Source organism: Condylostylus longicornis, unplaced genomic scaffold (genome assembly GCF_029603195.1).
Source record: "Condylostylus longicornis isolate FDR11 unplaced genomic scaffold, ASM2960319v2 ptg000010l, whole genome shotgun sequence".
NCBI lineage: Eukaryota > Metazoa > Arthropoda > Insecta > Diptera > Dolichopodidae > Condylostylus > Condylostylus longicornis.
In genome coordinates this window covers 10,729,267-10,755,640 of record NW_026577979.1, presented here as the reverse complement: position 1 = coordinate 10,755,640, position 26,374 = coordinate 10,729,267, and the positions used below count along the sequence as shown (strand labels likewise).

Here is a 26,374-nt window from a genome sequence, read left to right as displayed (position 1 = left end):
ACTAAAATTAAAAAAAAACTTTAAATTTTTCAATGTACCTATAGTTTTTAACGCTTCATTCAAAGTCTCCCAAAATTCAATTCTTTTCAACTTTTAAAAATCATTATTTTCTTCTCTCTCTTCATTTGGGCTAATAGAAATCAAAGGAATTAATTTATTTCTTCCTTAAAAATATATACATATTACATATATTTAATATTTCACGTTATATTACCCGTAAGGTGTCATATAACACGAATTATAAATAAATTTTTCTCAAAGAGAAACTAATATTGTTGAGAAATTTAAGAGACACAGGAAATAATTTCAATAATATATACATTTCTCTCTTATCAAGGCTCCTCTCTATACCAAATTCGTATCAATTTGTATTCGTATGTGTGTGATTAGCTTAATATATAAACTAATTCCTTTTTTTAAGTTAGTATAGCTTTTATGTTTATTTGCAAATAAAATTTTTATACTTCTGTTTGGTTTTTTAAAAAGATGCCCTAATTTATCTTAAATATTTTATGTGAAGGGCTCATAAATTATTTTTTAAGAATTAATGTCAGAAAACAAACTAGATTAATTTCTGTTTTTTCAACGAAATGAGAGCTGTTGCGACGTCAATGAATTTTTAGATTTATAACCAGAATTTAAAATCCAGACAAGAAAGGTTACAAATATTTACTTTTCGTGTATCCACATTAAATACCATTTTTTTCAATAAAAAAAAATTTCAATCATTTTGACTACCACTGTAATACTTAGCAGCATAAAATTCTTAAAATTTTTTAAATTTTAAAATTTCTTCTATAAGAATTTGTAAGAATTTTATAAAGTTCTATATTTTGATTAAAAGAATTTTTTTATCTTGACGAGCGTTGAATAAAAGGTTATTTAAATATTTTCATCTTAAAAAAAAAAAAAATTTTTTCTGGTTTCATATTTTTTCTCTACTGACTTTGACCCAATATTTATGGCATATTTAAGGAAAAAAAAACAAAAATCTCAGCATATGTAAATTATTAAATTAGATAAAATTGTCAACTTCTTTTCATTTATCACATCTTAATTTTAAGCATCTTGGTTTTAGTTTTAAGCTCTTTACTAAAGGATACTCTTAAAATTCTCTACCAAAAATTTTGAAATTTGAAATAAATTTCCTCTCTTAAAATTTACTCATGGCCGCACACAATTTAGGATAGAATTACTTCTATACCAGACTTTAATTTACAATAACATTGTTGTGGATATTCTCTCTTTCAGTATCATGTCTTAAATCTGGAAAAAATTTTGTTGCGTTCTATTAATAGGCGTGATATGATTTAAAGCAGTTAGATTCCTAGAAATTTGTTATTACTTCCTATTCATAGAGTGTTAAGTCAATTGCTATTAATTTTTGTCTTATTATTCTTTTGATATTGTAAAATTTGGCGTCCTAAATTACAATATTAAAAGAAGAAAAAACTATTGGCATTTTTTGTTATTAAAATTTAATGATTTTTTCATGCTTTGCTCTCAATAGAGCAAACAAAACTCAAAATAATTTCTTAAATTTTTGACAAACTTTTCAATTCCTTTAAAATACTTTTTTAGATGCATTATTCGTATTTGAAACACTAGTGGGGAAATTTTCGAATGAGGCGATTTTCGAGTACAATTTAATAAAACAATTGTATAAAATTATTCCAGAAATTGCTTATATAAATATTTATAATTACGATTGGACACATGTACACACCACATATAAATTTACCATATAGGCATAAACTTATTTATAAATGTATTTCAAATGTAGTTTTCAGACTATGTGTACAAACTTTTAATTTTTTGCTTTCACATATTTTTTACCTTAAATATTTATACTCGCATTTAATCAGTTTTTCCTTTACCGGATAATAAAATTTAATTTATGATTTCATTTATTTAACTTAGTAGGCAAAAACTGAAAAGAAAAACAAAAGAAAGGAAAAGAGATGTGTCCAAGGCATTATGAAACTTCATAAAAAAATAAATACATACATAGATAAAAAATTTTAAATGAAAAGTTAATTTGTTTTTAGGCGTCTAATTTATTCTAAGTTGAACTAATGAAGACACAATACATAATTTTATTAGATTTTTCTAATATAGTTAGATATCGCGTTTGAAACGGAATAGCAGATGTGACGGAATACATTTTATTGGCAAAACCATACAATTCCAGATAGAGGAAACCGCTTTATGAGAATTATCTTCAAGAAATAAATTATTCGTGAGTATACAGCTGTTGTATATATTATATTCAAATAATTGTAATTAGAATGCTTTAGCTTCCAAAAATTTAATAGAATCGGATATTACAAATTATTAATGAAAGAGTTAAGCTGTGGAGTTGGGATTATTAGTGCAAAAAATTAATCATATTTTGCCAAATTTCCGATGAAACTCAACTTCAAGATATTTACTTTAATTTAGTTAATATTAGGGTAATTATTAATTAATTTAATTCTTAAGGAATTTTCATGTCCAATTATGTGTGTAGATTATATATATACGTAAAGATCATTCAACTTTAAAAATTTAATGCATCATTCTGATTGGACATTTGGATGCCAAGTTATGATTAGTATGGGAATTAGAAACTTTTTTTCTCTTTTTCTATAATGGTCCAGTAGAGCAGAAAATTATTAAAATTTATGAAGCTCTGTCGTTTTGTCGCTCTTCAAAAAAATATTTGTTTAGTGCAACGTCACGCAAGCAAATTAAAATTAATCAAAGGTTTTCAAAAAAAAAAATTGAAAATTTTGATTGCTTTAACTATGACATAGTTATAGCTTGGATGTGAAATTGAAAAACTGAATTCACGATACAATACAAAGAGAAGTATTCTTAACTCAAAAAGGCATTAATTGCTTTTCTTCAAATTTTTTACAGAATAATTTGACACATTAGGGAATAATAGAGATTTTTCTCAATTTCCATATTAATTTTCAACATTTCAATAACAAAACCATACGTTAAAGTCACTATTAACATTTAAGATACAAATTAATCAACTAGATTTTCTGAAATTTTTCCAATTATTATAATTGGAGTAAAAAGAAAAATTATTTATATAAAAAAATTTTCATGATAACCAGCTAAGCGAATAGTTTAGTCTTTAATTGATCAAATTAGCAGTTAATAAAATTAAAATTAAAAAAAAAAAATTATTAATTATTTTTAGAAATTCGAGCTTAAAAAACAGATGTAGCTATAAAAAACGTCATCGATTTTAATTATAAGGAGTTATTCAATTTAGTTTAGAGTGAAAGTTCTTCAAAAATACCAAATCTTTGTGCCTACGTTCGATTTGATCATAATAATAATGAAAATGTAATTAGTTAATTTATATAAATCGATGGTCAATTCTATTTCTTTTACATACCTGCTTAGGAATTTTTTCTTCTTCGACCTCTTTCAACCAAAACTTGAAGGTGTGGATGACTTATATTTTGCTGCTTTTAAACTGAAAAAAGTGTTTCCGTCCACATATCACTTTTATAAAGCGAAGTAGCAGCTTAAGTGTTAAACTCAACTATCCGCTAAAAATATAGGAAAGAAATCTATGTCTATACTCAAATATTGTCATAAGAAAAAAATATTTCATTAGTTTTAGCCACAAAATTTTTTGTTTTTGACGTATTTAATTTAATAAAATGAATCACAAAAAAAAAATTCGTTTCGGTTGGTTAACCATTAAAATTCAATGAGAAGCATTTTTTTTTGTACAAAGGATGCCCAATTTATTTCTCAATGTATGTGGATTAGTATAACAAGCTGAATGTTTTTATATATAGCTTTCTCTAGAATCGTGCATTATTGCTGATACGTTGTTTCTGCAGATCTTGTTCTCTTTGTTTGTTTCAACCTGCACTATGCTATTTCAATGATTTCAATATCTCGGAAATGTGGTAAGAGTAAATAAAATTAATTGTTTTTAAAAGAAACACGAAATTTATAAGTGGATCTCATCTCAACATAAACTCATATTTTTGTCGTAGATTGAGCATAGTCCATAAATTTTTGTTCTAAGATGATTTACTTCTAGAAAATTTTAGATTGAGGGTAATTTTAAGATTTTTTTTTTAAATTTTCCTAAAACATCAACTAGTAAATTTTCCTAATATTTCCATTAACTAGTAAGTTATCCTAATATTTTCCTAATTTTCTAAAATAATAAGCATTTTAAAATTTATTCTGAATTCTGCCACGATATTTGCTTATTTGCGCATGTACAAAAACCAATGTTTCAATTGCTTTTTTAGATCGTTTATTTTTAAAGTTCGTTAAATATTATAATTTGTGTGTATCTGCTTGCATATCTTTTTTATAAAATTTCATTTTCAAATTTCCGGAATGTTTAACAAATAATATATGATTGCATAATTCATTTAATATTTTAATAATATTTTCCTTTTAATTTAAATAGCAACTTATCTAATCAACTTTATATATATGTATGTATAACAAATTGTAAAAATGGCATTCTATTATAAAAATTACAAAATTGTTGTAAAATGGAAATTATGTATTTTTTTTTTATTTTAAAATACAAATTAGTGCATTTACTTGCCTAAACAAATAGTCTGATTATTAATTGTAATGATGAAGCAAAATGACAATATTAATTCTTTTGTTATATTTTGAATGAATAGAATCAATGTTAATGAGATTAGAATATAATATAACACGTTCGTATATGTATATAACAATGTAGTTAATGATGACATCCTATAATTAGAATAACTGCGTTTTATATTGTACCTATGATTGTAAATTTAACTAGTTTTGAAATATTTTGCAGACTGCCTTCAAATTTATTTGTTTGTGTTGCAAAAAGTTGTGTTGTGTAAATTGAATAAAATTATATTATCAATTTGGAATGTTAAATAGTGCCCAGCTTTATCTTTCATATTAATATCACCAAACTGAAAATTCTAGTCGTTATTGGAACAATATTAAATTTTTAATGGCAAACGGAAACAATAGCGTCGTGCTGCAGAATAATATTGACCCGACCTAAGATGTGAAAGAGAACAAGGATATTATGTTAAAATGTGGTATCAGTGCCGTGCCTAAGTGATAACACATTTTTAATAATGATAACTCTTTCATTTTCTTAATTTTGAATTTAAGCCTAATCAAGTTGAAATATTTTTTAATATTATTGAAATGATTCTGTATTGAAAAGAAAATTCTGTCTAGTTTTCTTGTGGAACTCATAAATTTTAGCTAAAATCTAAGCTTATTCTTAGTTATTGCAATTTTCATCTTTTTTGTCAGGAAATGTGTACTTTTGAAAATGAATATATTATGTTTTAGCCAATAACTGCTCATATACCGGTAAAATAAGTTTATATCAGAATGAAAGTTTAAATTAAAAATTTATACAATATCACAAATTTTAGATATTTGCAATTCTATTGCTTGCATTCAATATGCACAGAATCCTGCATATTATGTGAATGTTGTGACTATGCCAGTGTCATTCATGTATATAAAAGTTTTGTTAAAAAAATTCATTGAATAAATTTGAAAATAAAAAAAAAAAATTTTTATTAATTTTGCAAAATTTTTTACCTAACAACTTTTTAAATTGATTAGAAAATTCGCTAGAAGTCACACAAAAAACTCCTAATAGAGTAAAATGAAATGCTAACCTTATAATCTAGCCTATATGTAGAATTCGTATTTTTTAATTAAACTTAATTCAAATAATTTAATAAAATTAAGTATAATTTGTAACGAATGTGTGTATGTATATGCTCCCTAATTAATTTAAATAGTATGTAGATTGATGCCAAAAAAATATTTCAGAGATTTTGTGATATAATTTTCATAATTAATATGTTAGTAATCCCGTGAACTTTCATAGAGTTAGATGATCGAAATTTGCAAAATTAAATTCGTGAAACCTTTTTTTTTGGCTAATTTTTAAAAAATATAATTGGAGAAGTTTTTTAATATTTGAAAATTTCAACATATTTTTGTATATTTAAAAATTTTAATCATTGTTAATTAAAGAAGAATATTAAATTTTACCGTAAACGTTGTGAATTATAAAATAATTTTGATTAAAAATTTTCAAATTTCAAATCCTGGAATAAGTTTAAGAAAACTTTGTGCAAATTTAAATATAAAATTTCTAAGTAATATTTAAAATAAAAAAAAAAAAATTAATAGAGAATTATTTAGCTAGCGCTTTTGAACATAAAATTTCATTATAACAGCTTTAAGTGCACGAAGAAATTAAAATTAAATAATGAAAATATAAAATAAACTTGATATATAATAAAATTAAAGTGTAATAATAAATTACGAAAAAGTTCTAATTATTTGTTGGTTCATGATCTCCCCCACCCCATCTCCCGTACAAAAAACATAAAAGAATGTAGAGAGAAAAAAAATTAAATATTTTTAAATCTCATTTTACCATCTTACTCCAGATTGATATGTTCTTGGATTAAATTAATAAATTAATAAATAGTTTTATTATAATTGAGTGATGCTACAATTAATATGCAATAATAGAAAATAATATAGAAACCTGAGAGAATTTTGATTGCTACGTCGCAATACTATATACTATACTACATGCAATGTTACCCTTGCAATGCAATTTATAATAACAAAAGTTTCAAATGCTTACCATAACAAATAACTGCACAATATGTAAAAAATTCTTATCTTACTCTCAGTTTATTTTTTACCGACCGTATTGTGTAAACAATAGGTAGGTTATGTGATGGCAACAAATTTTGCATATCGAGTTTTCGGTGGGAACGTACTTCTCCATAGTAGGGAAGTGTAAAAAAACTATTTTTTTTTTATATTTTTGTAAATGTTTGTAAAAGATTTTCAAATGTCATCTCTTCCTTTTTCAAAATATCATCGATTTCAATTTATTATAAAGACTCTTTAAAAATCATTAAATAGAGGAATATTATCTCATTTATTAAGATAGCTAGCCAAAAATAATGAAATAGAATGAAAATTAATTAATAGCAATTATATGTGGCTTAAAAATACATACATTTCCAATCTGTTAATGTATTTGTATGCGATTTTATAAAAATTATCTTTAATCAATTATTGTTATTAAAATAAATTTTAAAAATCATTAAACAAATTTGAATATAATAGAGATTATAATTTATTTAGAAATTAATATCATCATAGAAATTTTAGGAATCGTTAAATTTTCTATATTTAATAATACATAATTTCTTTAATTTCGCAAATAATTATTAGTAAAATTTTCATGCATAATTTAAGTATGTAATAATTGAAATACAATTAAAAAAGGTGCTATACATTCTAATATTATATCAATATACCGGTAATAATTATTATGAAAAGAAAAATCTAAGTCCAAAACTCAATTAATTAATTAAAATCTTAAATTAATAAAATATTTTGAAATTATTTGTATACATAGTAATTTAATATAAATTTGATTTATTTGTCATCTCATCCTATTAGTCTATTCGGTTCAATTCTAATTTTTTATTAATTTTTGCAAAATACTGAATAATATTTATTTTTTTTTAAAAGTAATTTAATTATATTTGCTAAATTTACTGGTGTTAATCAATATTTTGGACGATGTTCATTAGAAATTCAATATTTAAAATACATATTATGCATGATTTTAAAGATATTATTCCCTAAAGAAATTGATATATAGAGACGGTCCTTTATAATGCTTATATTAAAATACTAACAAAAAAAATTCGGAAGTTGGCAATAATTTTTTAATCAAATTCTAGTCCAAAACCAAAAATTTATAATTCTTTCTAATATTTATTTAATTATTTCTAATTTACTTAAGTATATTTCATTATTAGCATAATAATTTATAATAAATAATCTTATATTATCAAAATGAAAATTTTATTTGAAAAATTAATTAGAATATTTTTATTGATTATTAAGTCAATTTTATAATATGAAAAAAGGGATGGAATTTTACTCTTTTTTACTTTGGAATACCTACAACAATATCATTTTAAGATCGTGATTTAGTTATTTTAATTAATTATCGTAGTTTTATTTGAATTTAAAAAGGTAATTTTCCATCGAATTTTAAATGAAAAATAAAGAAGAAATTAAAATTTTAAACTAGATTTAACTAAATTTTATTTAAAAAGGTAGTGGTAAAATCGCTTAACAAATTGACTATAGTATTTTATAGTTTTTGAGTAATTTTAATGATTGGCATTAGATTAATGATTTTTTGAGTAATTTTAATGATTGAGTTGTGGTATGTGTTCGGGATTTGGTTAAGAAAATTAAAATTTTTATTTGTACAAGCTCAAAATGAATAACTAATGGAAATTTCTTCATGCATCTGCAGAAGAGATCGGTGACCTAAACAAGGGAACGAAGTTTTTCTCTTCGAACTGGAATCGAACCAGTGACCTACCGCTTTCTAGGAGGACACTGGACCAACTGAGCTAAAGAGGTATGAAGAAATTGCCGATAAAATTGCTCTTCACATTGCTTTATACCGTAATCTACATGATTACTAAGTATTAATTACATTAGATGTTACATGCAGTCTTCTTTTTGAAATTTATATTTTATTAATATTGTACTCGATTGCCTTATTTTATGTTGACGAAAAAGAAAAGATAAAAATGTTATAGTGATTTAAGATCATTTAAACTTGCATAACGTCAAATTTCACAATATTGATAAAAATATAAGTAAGTATAGAATGCATTTGAATTTTGATTGTTTACGCGGCGTATATGTACGTGAATAATAAAATATGAGTAAATGCTTTTTACTTAAGAGTATACAGCATTTCAAGCATATAATCACCCTAACTACTATATTAATTGCAGTAAATATACTTTTATAGTTCATACATTGAAAACAAAAACAAAAATGTTAATTTTTAAATTGACGCCTTTACTTTTTGTAAGAAAATGTATATAATAATAGACTGTTATACAGTACCAACTTTTAGTCTTTAACAATTTCAAGTATATCAATTTAATTTTAATTTTGAAGTAAAAATTAGTGTAATCGCGCTTGAAAATATTAATATTTACTGTTCAAATACAGCATTTTAAAATTGAAAAGAAATAGACTAAATGTTTTGATTATTTTATATGCATGTAATTTTCAAGATCATATTTTAAAGTACTAACTTAATATACATACAATGTGCACATAAAAAGTTAACATATAAACCAATTATTTTCAGTTAATATGAAGGACTAACGAACAAAAAACTACATCTATGATTTTTGATAAAAATCAGCATTATATTTTTTTTCTAAATTATTAAATTAATTAAATAAATCTGCCTTCTTTTTTTTTTAACGTACACTTATTTACTAACAGCCTTTATTAATATGAAATATTACATTATGTGTAAATTGATTTTGTAAATATGTATTTAAATCCATTTAAAATGTACATAAGAGCAGAGTGTCGTTGACGGTGTCCGGTGATGAGGTGATAAATAATTTTGTAATATTCTTTTTCTTTTTTTGCTCGGCGTGCTATAAAATGATGGGAGATAATTAAATTGTTAATAATAGGAAATTAATTATTACACAATATGTACATATACATGTACATAAATATACATTATGTAAAGAATATTTGTAACCTATTACGTATGTTTGTTTAAAATTTTTCACAATGAAGCGAATAAATTTACGTAGTATACTTGTATTATGATTTAAATTAAAATGTAAATATTAAAGAAAAAAATAATATTTAAATTCATTCATAAAATTTTGCAAACTAAATTAAACGTGCTAAATGTTCTTATTACTTCTAATTGATTTGTTATAAAAGGCAATAGATTTATATAGTTTATTTACGTTGTAAAGGGCAATTATTAGAATTATACATAATCTGGGTTCTCATTGTTAATTTAATCTAAATGTTAATTTAGTTTTAAAGAATTATAAATGATTTTTGGAAATTTTTCATCATTTACATTTAACAATTTTCTAGTTTTTGATTGTTGAACAAAGAGCAATATCTCATTTACCATTAATGGTTTTTTGATAAATTTACGTAATTTAATATCAACAATTTTTTTGTCTCATTATATTTATACTATAAAAATTTCAATTGAATTTTGAATTGAATTACACAATCTTTCATCTAAATATTTGATTTTTATTCCAAACATTAACAAAATTAAGTTTTTAGAGACTGCAGAAGCTAAAACCAAAATTTTATCGTTAAGATTATATGAGAAAAATAAAGAAGTTTTGCATATTTTTTGAAAATAATTGAATTTATTACTATATAACGAATAATGGATATAATGCTGAGTGTCTCAGAAAATGAAAAAGAAATTCTTTAACAAAGACGTTACATTTTGTAACAAAATTAAAAATATGAAAGATTGCTGTCATTTTTACATAAAATCTTTGGAAAAGCAAAAATATTTGCATGTAACCAATTAATTATTGAGAAACTTATTTCAACAATTCTACTTTAACAACTATTTCTCATGTATGAAACTAAGGAATCTTCGTTAGTGATCTTAACAAATCGAAATGAAAAATTGAAATTTTTTAATATTTGAAAATTTTTTAAAAAAGCAATAACCAATAATGCCATTAAATTATATAAAGAAAAAGTAATTTGCATTAAATTTCATAAAATTCATGAATAAATTTGATTTTAATAACAACCTTGAACTTTATAATCAAGGAAATAAGAATCTTCTCCAATCTTATTAAATTAATTTGCATATTATTCTATATTATAAAGGTGATTTTCCATTTAAAATGTTTCACTACAACATAATCTACTTTTAATGCAACGTCGTAATTAATACAATATTAATTTAATTAATTCTTACCCGAACTGAAACATAATAGTATATGTATATAGCTTAAAATCTATTTTATTTCAGCTTTCTTAAGAGTGATAAACCGGTATACTAAAATCAATATTATAAATAACATTTGCTTTTAATGATTTATTAATATTGTTTCCAGTGATATGCATAAATATTTTAATAAACGCATATTTCATGGCTATTTAATTTGTATTAATAGTTTTATAATATATATATATATATATATATATATACATATATATTGATTGGATTTTTCAATTTTTGTTTTATTGATATTTTTTTGATAATTTGTATGTGTCTCGGGCAATTATTGTTAAAAATTGCATATTTTTTTCTAATAGACTTGTGAATTTCAAGCTTTCAAGATTGTACAAGGTGAACGATGTAACGTGGAATAATCTCGCAGAAAGGTGGAAAAATTTTATGAAAAAAATCGTTCCTGTTGAGGGAGGGCGGTGATAAATGAATTATTAACCCCCAAAATACCAGTTTCGAGACCAAATTTTTGGTTTCCACAAAATATTGTATCGCCTTTAAAGACATAATTATTAAGCGAATTAAAAAAATTAATACGCAATGAATAGCTAAAAAGTAGCTCTTTATTTTAAAAGAAAACTGTGTCATTTGAGGGATTTCAATTCCTCAATGACACATTTGAAAACGCTTTTGTACATTGAATTGTAATTTTCGGTAGAAAATTTCATAGAACTGGTATAGAAATTTTATTAGAAATTTAATTTTACGTTATAGATTTTCATATACAAAATATAAATTGCTGGTAATTAATTTCCTCTAATTGCCCTAGATTTATTCATATAATTTAAATAATATGAAAACTTATCGATTTTTTTATATAAATAATAATTTTATTGCAATATTTATTACCAGTATTTTAAGCTACATATTTAGAATCTGGATAAAACGTAAAAATATCTATGTTAATAATAAAAGTGTACACACAAACGTACGTATGTGCATAATATTATATATCAATATAATATTTTTAATTTATAATGTACAGGGGTTTTTAAAAATCAAAAAAATTTGCATAAAATTTTTTTTATAATTACAGGAAAAAAATGTTTTTTTTTGTTCAAGTTTATATCCGCTTAAATATGTTGATAAATATTTACAAAATTCATGAAATCTAGACAAATTTTCTTATTAATAGACAATATTAAAATCTAATTAATAAACTATAAAGAAAATTATTATGTGCAAAAATTAATTAAAATATTATAGATTTCAGAATTGAATAATTTTTATAAAAATATTTTAGTTATGTGTGAATATGTTTGCAATTTGTAACAGAAGAACACGATTTCTAAACAAATTTTTCTGTTTGATTGCGTACTTGATCAATTCTTTGGAAAAATTTTATATTTCAGCTTAAAATTTCATATAGAGTTCAATTAAATAATAAAATTAATTTGTTCGAGCAAGTTGTTTTCCCCCAAATTCTATTATTTTCTATTAAATTTAAGATTTCTATAAAACAAATACTCAGGAATAAAAAATTCTTCAATTACTTTGCAAATTTCTATTGATCTACATTAAATTATTCAATTTAAAGACCACACACATAAATTTAATAGTATCCGGATCAAATGTAATTGACAAATTGATTTAATTCAATTTATGCAAATTTATTTAATTTAAATTGACTAGTTTAACGTTATTAACATAAATGATGACACCAAATATGATGCTATAACTAAGTAAATATTGTCATATACGATAGATTTTAAATTAATTATGCGATAGTCTGGAAAATGTTTTATTATTTTAATTATAATTCATCAATAAATAAAATTGTATTTTATTTGTAGAAACATTTGTACAAATATTTGTATAAAATTAAATTATAATTTTCTAAAATTGTTCAAATATTTTGAAAGATGTATGTTGTATATTGTATGAGACCGCATATTATATGAATAAGAATGATATATATCTGACATTTAGTATATGAAGATTTTATTTAAAGAATAATTTAAAATAATAATTTTAGTAAAATTTTTTCTCTCTGTCTGTTGAGTAATTGATTTGATATTTGCAGAAATTTTAATTCCAGTCAAACTATTTTTTTTAAAGTAATTGTATTGTTAAACATGATTAATAATCTAGATGAATAACAGATTCTTATTATTAAGTCATTCTACACAAAACTTCTTATGTTCAAATCAGAATAGCTAGGATCAATAACTGAAATAAGATATTTATGTATGTGCCTGTTTTCAAAGAAAAACTTTTAAAAGTTTTAGTCCTGACAACGGAGCGATAGGCAGAATTCATTAAAAAATCAAATAGTTTATCAGTTCCTCTCTATTATAAAATTTCTAGAAAAATTTTTTTCGATTACTGTACATATACAGCAATACACTTTATTTGGTGTCATCACTCTCTATTTCTATATGAATGTATAAATAAGTGTCACTCTTTTAGTATACATAACTGACGTAAAATACTACTAAATACTGTTAATAATTATTTTCCATTTTTCATATACAATATAAAATCTTATCTTTTTCCTATGTACCTTTCTACGAAATTCAATGTAAGTTGTAATGATAATTTTTCTTTTGTATCTTAGGTGTTTTAATGTTAATAGTTATGATACGAAATAATAGGGAGCATAATATCTGTATATATGTGAAATTAAAATCATTTTAATTACCGTTTATATAATAACAGTATTCCATATGTATATTGAACTTAAACTAAAAAAATTATTATCCATAAAAAAAAAATCCTAGCTTCTCTTTAAGATTTTTAATTAATTTCAGCTTTCAACTTGCTGCCGAAATGAGATCTTTTTAAAAAATTTCGGCCTTAGATATGCAATTTTTATGATTGCGGTTTCTAATATTTGCGGGAGCATAATTATCTTAATTTAAAATTTGTGCTATTTTGGGAATTGAGATTGCATTGCCGAATAAATCACCGATTTGGGTTTTGGTACACAATTTTGATTTCCAATAAATTGTTTTTAAAACAATATTTAAAATGTATTGAAATTTTTTGAGTTTTCCAATTTCTCAACTGAGATTTTTCTCCGAATTTTGTAAAATTGGTAAGTTTGTTGAAAATATTTTTAAGGTTTTTAACAATTTGCATAATTTTTCAGATTGAATATCTTAAAATCTAAACTCAAACTAAGATGGTAAGACGAAAATTAAATAATAGATCATTTTTTCTTTCTGTTTTTCTCATTGTTTGTTCTCATATAATTAACCTTATAATTAGAAAATAAATCATCATGTATTTTGAAAGTGAAAAATGTAAAAAAAATTAATTTTCTTTATAAATCATTTCGCTATTGTTTTTATGACTTATGACGTTATATGGTATGATTTTAGTTCTTATTTTTACGACAATTAAACAATTAACGTCTACTGATAGTAGATTACCATAATTGCATCATCATTATCAACTTATCAAAATTTTCTTCTGATACTATGATTAAGTTTTTTCTAAAAAAATTTATAGAACTTAAATGTTTAATAATGATTGTTGGTTTAGTATATATGAATGTTAACACACTGGCGTCGAATTAAAATTTTATGACTATTAAATCAATTTTTATAATAAAATATCATCTGCACATTAAGGCTCAACAGCATATTGTAAACTAATTTTTGAATAACTCATGCCTGCTTATGCCATCATAAACTGACAGGTTAAATTGATCATAATAAAGAAAGTTAATCCTCTTTTTAATTTCAAAAACCTTAATAATCATTTAAAGGTCTAAATATGTAACAATCACAATATATTTTAATAATTTCAAGAGTTTCTAATTTATATAATATTTCATATAACACTCCTGCAAAAGAATATCATTCAAACTCATAGCATTTTATCAATATAGGCAATTTAATTTGCGAAATAAAATTTAATGATCATCAGAATTAATTTGAAATATTTGAATATGTCAAACACTTTTTGAAAAAATATACGAAATTTTGAATGAAAATTAAATTTTCTAGGAACAATTTGCTTTCAATTAAAATTTGAAAATGCTCATGTTAATCATGTTTAGCAAAAAAAAAAAATAAATTATGTATGTATGTATATGCTGTAATCAAATGATTAAAAAATTGTATACTTAAATTGAATTATAATTGAAATTATTACTCGCTTCTTTAAACTGTCACACTTATCAGGATAAATCTGGTTTAAATACATACATACATACATAAATTTTCTCAAGAAATAAAGAATTTTCATTTCTTGCAATGTCATTATCAAATCTAATGACTAATAATTTGTTGTGAGCCTTAATATTTTATTGAGGAAATAATTGAAAAGAAAAAATTTTTATTTTAAAAAAAAAATTCGAGAACAGTTTTTATATTCATTTTAAATACTAATATTTTTGTGGGTGACCGTTCTGAAGGTCTTTCTATTGGTTCAAAATGACGTTTGATCAACAACTATAGCAATTTTAATAATTTTTAAATAATTTTTGTTATGGGAATTCTAAATGAATTTTATTGATGTTATTCGATTATTAAAATTCGATTCTATGATTCCGATGATGATGTTTGTGTTTATGTATGCAAATTGTTTTCGTGTATATTCGATTTATCAGAATATTTTTATGTTATATTATTGAATATTGAAATGTACATTAATTTTGTAACAGTCGTTGTTTTGTTTTTAATAAATTTTTCAAGGACAGTTTATTTCCTTTAAATAAATTTTAATGAAATTTGTATATTTTCGCAAAATATGTTTGGTTTTAAAATTTTATTGTATTTTAAGTTCATGGTGAAGTTTAAAACAATTAAGTGTGGAAGAGTGATATATGAATCACACAAAAAAAAAGAAACAATTAATATTCGCATGCAATATTATGTACGCGTTTTTATTTTATTGTCTTGTTTTTGGTTTTATTAAGTTTGTGCTGGATAAACTCTTTGGAAGACTAATAATGTTATTAAAATTGGTAAAGTAAATTTGTTTTTGCGATTAATTTAATGACTTAACATTAAATTATCGCACACTTAAAACTCTTGATATTCCTAAATTGTTACTAGAAATTATGGGTTAGATCTTGTTTCAATTTTAATAAGAAATTTTTCCATTTCTCTGTCAAAAAATTTTAATTTTTCAAATTAACTATTGTTGATACAAATAACGGAAATGAACTTATGTATATATTGTAGTTTCAAATATATTGTGTACTTTTGTAGTAACTTTTGTTATTTCAAAGATTTGCACGCAATTATGCTCTTCGGGTAAATAAAGTTTTTTTTATTTAAATAAAAATTCTGGTAATTTGTTCCCAATTTATTTCGTAGTTACAATTGAATTGTTTTTTACATACATATATGTAAAAATTAAAATAGGCAGAGATAATCGTGTTGAATCTTTGATACTCTTTGCATTATTTAAGTGTTGTATTATAACAGACACCTGCATTCGATAAATCGAATAATTTTTAAATGTTAGTTATAGTTTTGTTATACAGTTCGTAGCAAATCTAACTGCTTGAATATTTCATGGATGTTAGCTAAAGTTGAACCGCTTTTTTTATAATATAAATGCTTTAATAAAATTTTGTGTTTCTGACGCGTTTAGATGAATTAGTTGTTCAGTTATTTTTAGGACTGATGGGCAGGCATAAACGGCAATATGACCAAGTATGGGTACAGCGACTCAAAACTCGACAGTGCGGAATGCCAATTATTATCAGCAAACCAATTGTTAGTTTAGTGGCATGCATATAATATAAATTTAAAACACAATTCGTATAATTATAAACATTTAGAATGTACCTACATCATTATATGCAATAAAATCAGCAGTATAGTTTTTTTGCAACCTGGATAATTGTGTATTCTAATACTAACATTATGTTAATCAATTAAGATATAACTATATGTACAACTTTTATATATTTAATATACAACGACTTCTTTGATAAGAAAATAGCATTTCAAAACCAAAGAACAAAATTCACTTTTAGCAAATACAACATAAAGCTTGGATATAAATATACGTCATATTCAGAATTGTTGACAAACTTTTTGAAAAAAATAATTTATTTTATATACATACGTAAATATTGATTAAAAATTTTAGAAAAACAAATTTGGTAAAAGCTTTATGCGTCAAATTAAAAATTTTTCGTGCATCGTTTTGACGCAAAAATTCATCAGAGATCACACACAGAGTATAATTTCAAATATTTAAACCTATCCTACATTTTTATGTTTTGCTTGCGTATTAGATGTAGATAAGAATGTGTTCGTCTGTATATGTGATGATCTACATATTTAGATAAAACTGGAAAAAATTAATAAAACACATAAGATGGATTCAATAACTTGTTCTTATTTTCTAAATCATATTAGTCATCATCAGTTTTAATAGAATTTCATAGTTTTGCAGACCAAAAACTGTTTAAGGAATGATAAAAAATTTGTTTTTATGCAAGATGACATACATACATACCTTCTGATATATGGCATATTTTTAATATAAAAATAAATAAATAATTGTGAATAAAACTTTTAGTATCAAAACTTGTTTTATTTATACTTGTTTTGACATTTCTTTGAATGAACATTCTAAATTATATACATACATTCTTAAATATATATATATGATATATACCTGCGTTAGAAAACACTCTACAAATTAAAGCTGCTTTGATGAAAATCAAAAAACAATAACAGAATTTTTGCAAACTTTTGTTTATTTTAGTAACGCAGCGTTGAGCATTGCCCTCTACTGACCACAAAAATTTTCTTCTTAATTTTTTATTTGAAATTAAAAATTTTTATTTTTTCTTGATTTAAAATAGTAATTTAATAAAATATTAATTTTTATTTTATTTTCTGTTATAATTTACTTGTTTTTTTTTGGTTATTATTTTTTTTTATGTATTTTATGACGTATTTACAACTTCTCACTAATCACACACATAAAAAATTTTCTCAGTTAATCAAATAATCTGCTGTCAGATCTGCTTTGATAACATAAATAATAATAACGGTAGGTAAGCTTAACAAAAAGCTTCAAAACTTATATTGTTATATATTATAAATATAGGTATGTATGTATGAGTGTATGTGCATGATTCAATATAATGTTCGTAAATTTTAAAGTTTATACATCTGTGAAAATATGTGTACAATTTACTGTTTAATTCATTATGAAGTAGCAAAAATGCTACTGTTTTAAAAATTAACGTAACTATTGTATATAAGTAACTCTTTATATAATGCATGTGTGTATGCGTTGGTGTAGTTGAGATATAGATGAATAAATACACATAAATACATATATTCATTGTGAAAAATTATAAATTTTTACTTTTTATTTGTCACCCAGGAAACAATTAATAAAAAAAACAAATAATTATACAAAATTACTGCAACATCACATGTATAGATTTTAATCGGTCTGTCAGACTTATTTAACATTTAATATTGTTTTAATATTAAAAATTTTAAATTATCATTGGCCAATTGTATGGTTTTTGTATGTTTTGTACTTCCAAATTATTTTCTATGATAAGTAATGACATACATATTTGTATATTTATTTATTTATTTTTATTTATTAGAAATAAAAAATAAATTTAGAGATTTACTCTTAATTTATTTTAACAGTTTTTGTTAGAATATTTGAAATTGTGTAGTCGTTTTATGTTGAATTATGTTGAAATTGTTGGTTGAATTATGTTGAAGTTGAAAATAAAAATCATGTTTAACATTTTTTCCTGTTATAATTTTGTAACACCTTATTCAGCCCCAAGAAGTATGCAAAATATGTTATATTTAAATTAGATAATTTAAATTTAAAAAACCACTCGTATTTCACAAATTTATTGTATGTTCCTTAAAAGTTTTAAAAATATTTTAAAAATTCCTTAGAATTTTAATGGAATATTTTGTGCTTCTAGATTCTTCTATTTCTTAAATCACGAAAACAAATCAAGTTTAAAATTTTGTTACACAGGCTTATTGTTTTTAAGCAATAAAATGTCTTAAAAATTAATTTATTTAAAAAACCAAATCGTAAATACCGTAATAAGAGCATTTTATAATTGTAATAATTTGAAATAAAGTTATAATAAAAATCGAAGCTTAAAATTTGAATTTTCATCATAGAGTGAACTTAATGAAACCAAATTTTTTTAAAAGCTTATTAAAAATTGAATTAGTTTGAAATTTAATTTTTATGATCACATAATTTATGTATTTGTTGATATAAAATGCAATTAAGTATACCATTTAGAATGGTTATTTAACATTTGTATATGTATTCTAATGCAAATACAATTTATGGGCTGCTATAATGTTAAATTTAAAATGAAATATTACAAAAACAATTTACTAATCAAATGTGACGTAACATAATAGTTTCCATTCTATTTGAAATTAGTTATTATTATTATAAAATAACTGTAAATCTTTAAGTTGAATATTAATACTACTAAATTTGGTCAATAACGTCAAGAAAAAGTACGGCACTTATTCTAAATTCAACTTATCTAAATTTGTTAAAGGAACTTAGTTACACCTGACAAAATTGATTATTTTCGGAAAAATTCCATGAGAATCTACAGCAATTCCGTAAGAATTTGCAGCAAGTATGAATTCCATACATTTGTTTGCTTATATGCTTCCACTAGATTTTTGTTGAATTTGAAATATGATGACAGTATTCATAACAAAATGGTGACTTAATAAAATGTTAATCTTGATACTCAAAAAGTCGCAGTCACTAGAGTTTATTTGCTTTTTACTGTTTTCTAAAATTTCGTAGATAAAATTAAAAAATCACCAACAATGAAACACCATAAAATATTTTTTGGCTCTTTTGTGCTATTTTTCTAGTTCCCCCTTTCAATTATTATATTAATAAACATTCAATTATAATATTTTTTGGCTATATAAACAAATTGTAGTTGCATATGTTTATAATCTCGGCTTGTCATAGAGAGAAAATACTGAGAATGGAAAATTTATTTCTTGGAAAATTAAATAAAAAAAAAAGATTAAAATCGTAGATTTTAAACAAAATTTGACAAACAAATATGAAAATCTTTAAAAATCTAATTATCAGGTCTACTTAAAAAATACATATAGATTCGATTTAAAAATGTGCTAAAATTTGTTTAAAATTAAGTGCGAATTTTTAAAGTGTTTATAATTTAAATATAGTCTAGTCTTTTATGCTAGTTGCATATTTAATTTATTTTTTTATTTATACGAAAAATTATTCTATGTAAATTAATTATATGATATATTTGAATCAGTTTATTATTTTTAAAGAATTTGATTCCACATTCTTGTATTGTAAGACATACTTAAGAGTTCGTGCTTTCGTAAAATTCGTAAAAATAAATCAAATTTTCTCCTACGTAGAAGTTGAAAATAATAGAATGCAAATCGTTTAAACCTTTATCAAATAGCACAAAAAAACAATATTACAAACTCATAAAAATAATCAATAGATTTGTATTAACAAGATTACATAACAAAAGATTAGTAAACTTAGAGAAACTTTTAAATATTACAAAATATTATCAGATTAATTTTTTTGTTATAATTTTGTAAATATATACTTGAAATATACTTTATATATTAATAGTTGAAAAAAATTATGAGTAATTAAGAGTAGTTATGCATAAGTAGTATAAAAATAAATAGCGGGAAATTTTCTGTTGCACGTTTTTGAAGGAAGTACTACATCGCATTCTATTAAATTCTATTAAATTACATTATTAATAAGTTCGACATTCTAATATTGTGTATTGTATTAATTTTTTCTCAGAATTAAGTTATTTTTGAATCTTTCCTACATGTATGTTTTATACATCTATGGAAATATGGAAAAACCGTTTTCTAATATTCTTTATTTCGCTAAATTTCCTTTGGAATCTAGGGTACTCTATTTGCCCCTAAGTAAATTTGAAATTAAAATTCATATATAGTCTGCGTATACTCGTGTATTTTTAATTAAAAAACACAGAGAAAAAAAATCATTTAATTCGATGATTATAACACAAATCTTTACTCTTTATTCAAGTAACATCTACACAAATCCAAACTAATCTGGCAATACTATTAATAATTTTTCCTTTACAATTAGTTACGTATATATGTATGTATAAGTAAATATATACGAGAATGTATTTGTATACAAACAGTAGTAGTAAAAGAGAGCTTTTTCTTTTCTTTCTTGTTCTTTATTTTTCTATTTATATTTTAACTGCAATTTTAACAGTTTTTCATCCCAATTTCTTATATGTATTTATATAGATTTAAATGATATACTTCTTATATAGTAATTCCAAATACACCAGCTACTACATACATATATAAAACTGATAATGAGCTTTTATGAATTAAATATATGTATTGGGGATTGTTGATCACACAAATACCGTAATAGAATTTATACTAACGTTGCTTTTGGAAAAATCAGTTAAAATTTCATTATTTTATATGCTTTTTTATTTTTTTATTACATTTTCTGTCAATACAATTTTTGTCGCTTATTATTTTTTATCATTTTTTTTTTCTTGTATATAAAATTTTCGTATGAATAATAAGAAAAATAAAAAATAATTTAACATTTATATATATTGAAAGGATAGCATTAAAAAGAGTTCATTCTGTATTTTATACTCGAACGGTTAACATTAAATTTTTTTTTCATACAAAAGCATTACATTGTTTTTTAAAGAATTAATAAAAAAAATAAGAAATTATTAACATTAAAATATAAAAAAAAAATATTTTAAATAAAAGTTATAAAGAAAATTTAACAAGTGTGATACTAAAAAACAAACAATAAAAAAAAATAATTATATAATTTTCCAACATACATACACCAACACACACATACAATATATGTATATGTGTAAGAATAACTTTAATTTACATGCGAATCATTTTTCCATTTAATAAAGGAAATTAACAAAAAAAAAAAATTTTTTTTTGCACTTTTAATAAAAAAAAAAGAAGATTACAAATATTTTTTTTAATTCATTTTTTACCTTAATGATAATTCGGGGGCAAAAAAAATAATATTTTCTCTTTTCATTTTTAATTTGTAATTCGTGCACTTTATAATATTCATTACTATTGTTAATAAATGCAATTTTTGCTATTTACTTACCTAAATCAACAATAATAAGCTCATAATATTGTAACACAGTATAAAAAAAAATAAAGCAATTATTTGTGAAATGAAATTTTTTTTTTCAATATTTTAACTTGCAAAGAATAACGAAACAAAATATCAGAACAATAAATCGAAAGAGAAAAATTCTTTAATTTAAAAAACAAAAAAATTAACAATTATTAAAATTAAATTTTTACAATTATTTAGCAGAGTTCATTTGAAATTCAAAAATAACATAAACAGAAACATAAAAAATAAATTAAAAATTTTTTAAAATAAAAAAATTATAGAAAAACTAATTATCGTGAATGCATGCAAGTAAATTTTTAACAGAAAGAAAATTAAAACTTTTTGATTAAATAAGACAAAAAAATTTTAAAATTTAAATGAAAAGACTTAAAAATTAAATTTATAAAAACACAAAAAAAATATTTATATATTTATATATAAAAAGTATTAAAAGACACAAAAAAAATTATTAAATTTTTAATTTCGAACAAATTTTATTTAAATTTTTTTTTTCTTTCTTAAAATATTTATTTAATTTTACTTGCGGAAATGTAAACTGGATAATTAAGTTTACGTGTGTGGTATTAAACGAATTTTTTTTTGCCCTAATTTAATATCTTATACTCTATTATATAATATTTGTATTATTTTATATTAAAATTCTAAAATTAATAAATAAAAATAAATAAAATTTTTGAGGCATATTTTTTATAATAATATAATTAATATAAAAAATTAAATAATTTTTTAAAATAATATTCTATACGAGAAAAAGAATTCATTTTTAATCGAATATTAAATAAGATATTTAAAAAAAATAAAAATTAAATATCATCATTATAGAATCATCAAATTTTATTTAAATTTAAAAGGTAAGTTTCAATTTTTTATTTATTTATTAATAATTTTTCAATTTTTTGATTTGATAATAATTGACGATTTTTATTTTGGCTTAAAAATTTCCATAAAAATGATGATGAACAGAATTGAGTTTTTGACAAAAAATTATTGTTATATTAAAAATTTTTAATTATATCAAATAAATTGCAAATATTTCGTTCATAAATTGTAATAAAATTCATTTTAATTTTTAAAGTATGCATTAATTTTTAATTAATTTAGTGTTTTTTAATTAATAGTTTAAGTGAATTTACATATTTTACTAGGATAAAGATTTTTAATAAATATTAAAACTTCATTTAAAACTATAAATTCAAAAAAATATTTTTTTTTGTTAAATTAAGTGGATAATCACTTAAACTTATTGTATTAAGTAATTAGTAATTACTTAAGCTATTGCGCTTTAAATTTTAAACTTGTGTAACGCAATCAACAAATATGTATGTATTTGTGTATCCCGGGCAATGCAATGGAATATTATTTATGGTTTATAACGGAATTTTCATATTATTAAAAATCACAGTAATACAACATATACTCGTATATTTTAACGCTATTATAAAATATTTTAAAGAATTAAATTTGTTGCAACGAATTATTTGTCCTTGTTATGGCATTTGGTAAGCCAAAGGATAAATAGCAGAAATTGGACAATAAAAAATGTTTTATTTTGTATTGCGTAATAAATTCCAATTATCCTTTATGTTTTATTTAATCAACATTAAATTTAATGAATAAAACATCAATTTTCGCTCAACAATTTATGAAAAGAAAAAATTTATTTATATCTCAATTTTCTAAAGTAAAATTTATTTGAGAAATTTCATGTTAATTTTATTATTCAATGATTTTTAAAGAATGTTTTCTTGAGATTTCTTTTAGTATCTGTTTTGAGTACATTTAAATCTTATTCCATTGACATTTTGAACTAATTCAACATTTTAACAAAGAAAAATATCTTTTACTTCAGAAATTTTTTGTTTGTCCCCTCTCTCTCTCTCTTCTCTTACAAGTCATGGCTCACGCTTATATTCAAATAATCCCTTATTAATTTCAAAATTTCTTAATTATTTTATATATCAAAACAACTTTATTTTTAGAATTATTTAATATTTTTTTTTTTACACATGATGAAAATCATATTATAATATTATAATTATTTTATAAAAAAAATAATATTCAAGAAAAATAAAAATTCATATTAAATTTTAAAGAAAGCGTTGTATGTACACAAAAATTGTCAACTTAATAAATTAACAGAAATAATGGAATTCCTATATAGAAAAGGTGTATAAATAAAGAAAATGGTGTTAATTAATAAATATTATGATGTAGAAAAAAAAAATTAATCTGAATGAATGTTTTTCTGAACATATTGATAACGTATTAAACAAAAAAATGAATAAAAATCTCTTAAACATTTTATTTTTTAATATTGTGAAATTATTTTCAAAATATCTAATAACAAAAAGGCACAATAAATTAAATAAATAGTAACTATGGTACGTAGGTAAATTTATGTATGTGTCAGTTATTTTGAGTGTATTTGAAGAATCTGCACGTTGTGTTATGATTCAAAATAAATATTTGTAAAATTGTTGAAAATCTGACAAATTTGAAAACGACATGAGAAAAATTGGATTACGAGCAAATATAAATTAAAGATTACTCATTCGTTTTGTACTCCAATTAAAATTTATAACCCAATTATATTTAAATAATTATTTACTAGTATTATTGTAGGCCATTCTTAACAGAAAAGTTTATTAAATATTTTCATAAATATTTTAATTAAATCAATTATAGTGTTTAACATTTTCTAAAATCGCGTACACAAATATACAAGTATAAGTATGTTACCTGCATTATATAATAAAGCAGAATCTACGATATGCAAAATTGTTATCTCAATGTTAGGGTTCAATAATAATTTTTTCACGACATGATTTCAAACCAAATTAACTCAACTGTTTTCTATTTAATACGTAATAATTTTCTTAATTATATACATACGAATTATATACGACGTCAGAATATTTTAGGATATTCATTGCAGCTGAATAATTATATATAAGCGGTTTGTTGCCAACATCATGAACAAAAATTTCATTGTTACCAACATCAATAATAAGAAAAACATGTTTTGAGTAAAAAATAAAATATTTACTTTAAAATTTCATTATCGGTTAGAAACACATCATGAATAATTTATTCAAAATTAAAATAATAAAATTAAAAATAAGGAAAATTTTCTCTTTTTATGCAAATTATACACATACTTTAAATATATATATATATAAATGTAAAGTTATAGGTCATTGAAATATTAATAATAGAATTTTTTTTAATTTTATATAAATATTTCATGAGTTTTAATTTAAATTAGATTTTAAGATTATTAAATATTTTTAATTTATTCAGAGAGTTGCTATAAGGATGCTTCATTTTCTCTATAATTATACAGTGAAAATATTGAAAGGATATTTAATTTTTTTTATAAATAAATTTCCAATGAAAACAAAATTCTTATATTTAAGAATAAAATTTCGGTTTTAACTCAAAGAATTTTAAATAGTTATATAATATATTCAATATAAATTGATATAATTAATATAAATTGTTATACATATGACAGAAATGTGTCAAGCCACTTCTTAACTTGTGTACTATATATTAAAATTAATTGAAATTATTATTATTTTAAAAAGATTTTAGAAAAAACAATTAATATTAATAATTTTATAACAGTTTATAATCATTAATCATCATTATTATTTGATTGATGAATTTTTAATTTATAAAATCTTTTTGCAATATTCCACTTTTATTTATGCATGTCATATATTATAGCATTTTTTTGATATATGTATAATATAAAACAATCAATTATGAAACATTTACAAGTTGTAGTAATTTTAAATGATATCATGTTTAATATTAAATTTATGTCAATATGTCTAATAAATTTCAAACTCTATGCGGTGCATGAATGTATATAAGATTTTTAAAGTAAAAGATTTTCAATACAAAAAATATATGAATGCGTCGTTTATTTCTTTTTGTTATATTATTTATAGATTATTTTATTATTAAAATTTATTTTAAATATATTTTTTTTTAAAAAGTAAACATATTTTTGATATTAAAAATAATATCTCAAATGCAATTTTAATTTAAAATATTACAGAGATTTTTAAATTTCCATTATTGTTGTTATAAATTTAATTAAAATGAAGTACAAAATGTATTAAAATAAAGTATTTTTACCTTCTAATAATAAATCATGCAATATTTTAAAATCTGTAACAAATTCTTACAAATTATGGTTTTATTCAATTTTTAATATTTAGTATAAATACTATAGCAATTGTAATACAAATATTATGTCTTGTATTATTAATTTAAATTAACAATTGAAAGTTCTGCACAAATGTATATGATTAAAAGTAAAAAATTTTGCAACAT

At 21.8% G+C, this 26,374-nt stretch overlaps 1 protein-coding gene across 4 annotated transcripts in view; it reads left to right on the top strand.

The window, feature by feature from the left end:
• Positions 1-2,082: 2,082 nt before the first annotated feature.
• LOC129618950 (UNC93-like protein) overlaps positions 2,083-26,374 on the top strand; it is a 47,039-nt gene continuing 22,747 nt past the window's right edge. Inside the window, exons 1-3 of one of the 4 annotated variants that reach the window (XM_055533987.1) lie at positions 2,083-2,239; positions 13,636-13,922; positions 13,977-14,012. The gene's annotated coding sequence lies outside the window, so the exon portion shown is untranslated. Of the gene's footprint in view, positions 2,240-2,297; positions 2,454-13,635; positions 13,923-13,976; positions 14,013-22,571; positions 22,882-26,374 lie in introns of those variants that run through there. The other 3 variants (XM_055533988.1, XM_055533985.1, XM_055533986.1) reach the window with 3 other exon arrangements.